The sequence below is a fragment of the Bison bison genome, unplaced genomic scaffold (genome assembly GCF_000754665.1).
Source record: "Bison bison bison isolate TAMUID 2011002044 unplaced genomic scaffold, Bison_UMD1.0 scf7180017864516, whole genome shotgun sequence".
Taxonomy (NCBI): domain Eukaryota; kingdom Metazoa; phylum Chordata; class Mammalia; order Artiodactyla; family Bovidae; genus Bison; species Bison bison.
Window position 1 is genome coordinate 4,789,707 of NW_011495069.1, and position 5,151 is coordinate 4,794,857.

Below are 5,151 nucleotides of genomic sequence, written 5' to 3' on the forward strand. Positions count from 1 at the left end.
ATATATAAAAATTCCTAAAGGAAAATCTGCACCTCTCTGCCTCCTGCCCCGGCTCTGATCTGCGCAGTCATGAGGACCGGGGATGGGAAATTGCTGGAGCGTTTGGGAGGCCGGGCAGGTCAGTGCCCTGGGTCCCGGCCCCCGGGGGGGCAGGTGGGGGCTGGGAGGCCGGCCCGGGCCTCTCTCTACCCCCTCCTCCCTCGGGCCTCCCTGCTGCCCAGGCCGCATTTAGAGCCTCCCGAGGAGCGGTCGTGCCTGCCGGGCGACACAAGGAAGGAAGGAGGCCAAGAGACTGGGAGGAGGAGCCCGAGGGAACCGGGTGCCTGCTGATCGGAGAGCTGCCCGCCCGGGGAGACGCAGCCGGGTGAGGGACAGAGGGTCTGCGACCCGTCTGGGCACCCCCGGCACTCCTGGCAGGTGGGGAGTCCCTGGTTTCCCAGGAGCCGTCCACATCCCCAGCTGTTTTCAGGCCTTGGAGGGCTTCTGTACCCGCAGTCTCAGTCGCCGTAGTAGCCCTGTCCCGAGACTCTCATCCCTTCCCGTGGCAGGCAGCGCTAGGCACTGCCCAAGAGAGATGGACAGACTGGGTCAGCATCCTGTCTCCATGTTACTGGCTGCAAGAGAGGGGCTGTGAACCTCCGTGTCTTCCCCTCTAGGGTGGGGAGAAGAAGCATTCAGATCTCCAGAGGCTGAGGTGGGTTAAACAGGCACACAGCAGGCACTCCTGTCCTGTTGGCAACACGATTATATATTATCTTTATTCCTTATCATTGGTATGCTCATCAGCAGCATCAGCATCCGTGCCCTCCCAAAGCCTCTCCTTAGTCCCTTGAGCTGTGGACTCTTCCGGGGGACCCCAGGCTGGTTCGGCTCATTTGTCTTCTTTGGCTTGGCTCCGTCCACTCCCTCCCACCTGGGTTCCCAGCCCTTCTTTCAACTGAGCCTCCCAGAGGGCAGGACACGTGCCCTTTGGGGACAGTGGATCACCTCAGCCTTGATCCCAACTGTGGATGGTTAACGGAGTCTCCCGATGGAGTCTTCAGTGGTTCTGGCCCGTCAGGTGGGTCCTTTAGGAACGGGCGGTCTGAGGACTCGGGGGATGGTGCTGTTAAGAGATTTGGAACTGGGGACCCAGGCATGAGGATGGCAGAGATAGTGGTGTGCCCAGGGCACCTGGGAACCATTCTTGGGACTAGATGACAGGAAGAGGGACCTTACACCCCTTGTCACTTTGCTCCTCAAACAACAGTCATGTGCTCCACTATATCCTTACATGGACACGTGTGTGCTAACTCACTTCGGTCATGTCCGACTCTTTGTGACCCCATGGACCATAGCCCACCAGGCTCCTCTGTCCATGGGATTCTCCAGGCAAGAACACTGCAGAGGGTTACCATGCCCTCCTCCAGGGGATCTTCCTGATGCAGGGATCAAGCCTGCGTCTCCTGTGGCTCCTGCGTTGCAGGTGGATGCTTTACCACTGAGCCACCGGGTAAATTCATGCAGGATTCTCCAGGTGGGTATCATCCCCTCCGTTTTACAGATGAGGAAACCAAGGTTCAGAGAGGTGCATGTTCAAGGCTGTGCAGCCATTCAGGGGTGGTCAAGACTTGAAAACAGGTCCTTCGGCTTCTAAACTTGGGCTGGCTCATCAGGCTCCAGTGACGGCCCAGGGCACAAAGGACTTGGTGGTTTGGCATCAGTGGGCACCGGTCTGAGGAAGGCAGTCTTATTCTTCCATTGATGGGTCTTTCTAGAGACCCTGTGTCTTTCCTGCCTGACCGTGAAGGCGTCTTTCAGGGGCGAGGGGTGCTGGAGAGGACGATGCCTTGGAGGTTACGTGGCTGCCTGGACAGTGTCTGGGTCTGTGACCTCTGCAGCTTCTCAGGTGGCGGAAGGAGTTGCGGCCATTGGCCTGAAAGCCCTTCAGGGGTAGCCAGTGAGGAGGGGCTGGCCCTGGAGATGCCCGCAGGGGCCGTGGGGTGGTGGGCGCTACCTCCATGCCACTCTTCCCCCAGACGGAGTTTAGCTCCATAGAGCTCTCAGTGCCCACGTCAAGCTCTCTTTGCCCCAAGCGCTTTCCCTCAGTTGCGAGCGGAATGACAGCCTCCCTGCAGCCCAAGTCCCTGCTCCTGTGCCTTAGGGTGCTGTCTGCGCCCCCCCATCTCCTGGGATCCCTGGCTCCCTTTACTCCCCATCCTCAGAAGCTTCAGCACCCCGATCTTCTCTCTCTTTATTTTTTTAAATGTATTCAAGAAACATCTATTGAGCAAGGGGTCAGAGCAAGCACACAGAACAGGGTGGTCTAGCTGAACATGTGTGACGAATCAGCATTGAAGTATTTTGCATGTTTCTTCATCTCTACCTCAATGAAAAAAAGATGGGTTATCGTTGCAGTGTTACAGTCCCAGAATTGTCTGTCTCTTCCTCCGTTTCGACGTCTTACTCCCACCCCCATGTTTCCCCCACTTCCCTACCTGCCATTCCTGGCATCCCGCCTCCCTCCCCATTTCTTATTTCCCATCTCACAGGATTTGTTCCCGGGGGAGCTGGTGGCTGACTCAGGGCCAGCAAATAGCAGCTCAGACCTGAACCTGGCTGGTTCCCGAGCTGCGCCAGGCGGGGAGAAGTTTCCTTCTCTCTCTAGGGGAAGGTGTGGCTCTGGGCCCAGTGGGCGTTGAATTTAAGGCACTTCCTGACCGTGGCTCACCCCCGAATTTGCCAGCAGAGAGCGTCTCCCTTGCAAAGACCCATCCGAGCCTCCTCCCTGGAGTGCCTTGCCTGCCTTGGAGCCATCACACTGTTGAGTGGTTCTCCCCAGCTGGGCTGGGGGGTCCTGGGGGAGGGATGCCAGGAGGGATGGGGAAGCCGCTTGAGCTGTCCAGGGGGCAGTGTGGGCTCCCTGGAGGGAGGCTCATGCCCTGTGTCTCTGGGTTTCTAGCGAGTTCCTCGGCCTTGGTACACCCTTGCTCAAGGCCCAGGCCTGGGGGAGCCAGTGGCTAAGCCCACACTCGCACCCCAACAGGGCTGGCGGGAAAACCTGGGCTCCTCCCTTGTCGCCTGTCACCTCAGCAGGGATGCCGGGCAAGGGGGGTGGGCTGCAGGCCTGCTTTACCTGCCGCAGGGAAAGGTCTGGAAAGCAGTCAGAGACCTCGAGTGGGGTTCCAGCTGTACCACTGCTGTGCCCTGTGACCCCCAGGTGCCTAGCACGGCACCTGATGGAGAAGCTGTCTGGACGAGGAAGTGCTCGCTGTCATCAAACAGGGCTCGCCAGGCACTCGCCCTCCTGCTTGGAGGCTCGGTGTCCCTGGAGGAGGCTGACTTGAGCACTTCCAAGAACCTCTGACTCTGATGGCTGAGATTCCATCCTCTCAGCCCTGGGGTGCCAGGACAGCTGGGCATCCCTGACTCAAGGAGAGTACCCTGCAGTCTCCAGTCCTTGGAGAGGAGTTCCTGAGATCCAGTTCTGCAGTGACTTGTGTGTGAACACAGTGAGAAATGGTCCCAGAGGACTGTTCGGAGTCACAGCGGCAAAGAGGCCCCTCTGGTCTCATCGGCGGTGTCATGATGCTTCTAAGGGGCCTCTCCAAGTTCTCTTGTGAGCCGAAAGCTGTCGGGGTGGTTCCTTCCCTCCTTATACTCCCCGCCACCCCCCGCCCTTCGCCTCTTTTCTCAGACCAGGTCCCCTCTGCTGCGGGGGTTCTGACTTGGCCAGGGAACTAACAGAGTTTGGTTTTGAGTTTGCCAGGAGACGGGGGAGGCAGAGAGGGGTTGGGAGGGGGAGAGGGGGAGCTGGGGGTCACGGCAGGGAGCGAGCCTTCTCCCGGCTTTGGCTGGATCACAGAAGATGCAGCTCAGGACTCAGAGATAAAACCTGGCAACTCCTGTGGAAATCTGGACAGCAACCATGGGGTCACAGCCCCGCCTCCCAGCTGAGTCTGCTGAGTGGTTCTTGCAGGCTTGTTTGTAGTGGGGGTGATGGGGTGGGCAACTGTCACCCTCCACACCCCCGTCATCGGTGGCTCCCTGGCCAACTCCATGCCCTGTTGGCTCAGACCAAGCCCTTCTTCCCAGAGCAGGGGACGAGAGGATGAGGCTTGGTGCAAATGCTCAGCTCTCCCAAGGCACCCACAGGGCCCAAGCTGGGCGAGTTTCAACAGGTTTGGGGAGCACTGTCTTGTCAGATGCTGAGTTGCTCAATTGCTAATCCAGGGTTGAGGGAAGAAAGTCAAGCCACAGCAGACAGCTGGGCCATGATTGCTGCTTGAACAAACCCCTCAGGCAGGCCTGGTCCCGGGGCCCCAAGAGGAGGGTAAGGGGAGAAAGTGCTCTCAGCTTGGCTCTGAGTGGGTGCCCTGGCCCAGAGCTGCGGGCCAGAGCCGCGCATCTGCTGGGTGACAGCCACGCATCCTGACACCCACTTTGGCACATCTGAGCATCACCCGTGGCTCGGGGCAGTAGGGCAGAGCTTCCCTCCCACTCAAAGCGGGAGGGCCCACATCAGATGGGGCCTGATGTGACAGCAACTTACAAGCCTCAGGAGCGAACAGGCCTGTCCTTCCTTTGTTCGTGAAATGTTGACTGAGAAGCTACTACAGGCCCGGCATGTGCCAGGCACTGAGGCTGCTGGGAGGCGTTCATGCCACAGCCTTGGCCTCCGGAGGTTTCTCACCTTGCAGAGGAGCCACATTATTTGGAAATGGCAGCCCACTCCCGTATCCTTGCCTGGAGAATTCCGCGGACAGAGGAGCCTGGTGGGCTACATACAGTCCATGGGGGGTCGCAAAGAGTGGGACACGACTGGAAGGCTAAACAGCAACATGTGACGGGAAACAGTTCTCTAAGGAGAGGATGGAAACCCACGAGGTCTGGACATCTGAGAGCAGGTCAAGTACTGCCTCTGCCATGCAGGATGTCCCTTGGGGAAGTCACTGCACCTCTGGGCCTTTGAAGTGGGGTTGAATATGGACTCCCTCCTCTGAAGGGGAAGGGGCAGAGGTTATATGGTTCTTATAAGGAAATGGGTGTGAAAATGCTTCGTAAGCCATTGAGTCTCAACCAGGGGTGATTCTGCCCTCCAGGGACATTTGACAACGTCTGGGGACATTTCTGGTGGTTCCCTGGCTGGCGGGGGTTGGGGGGGGGGGCTTG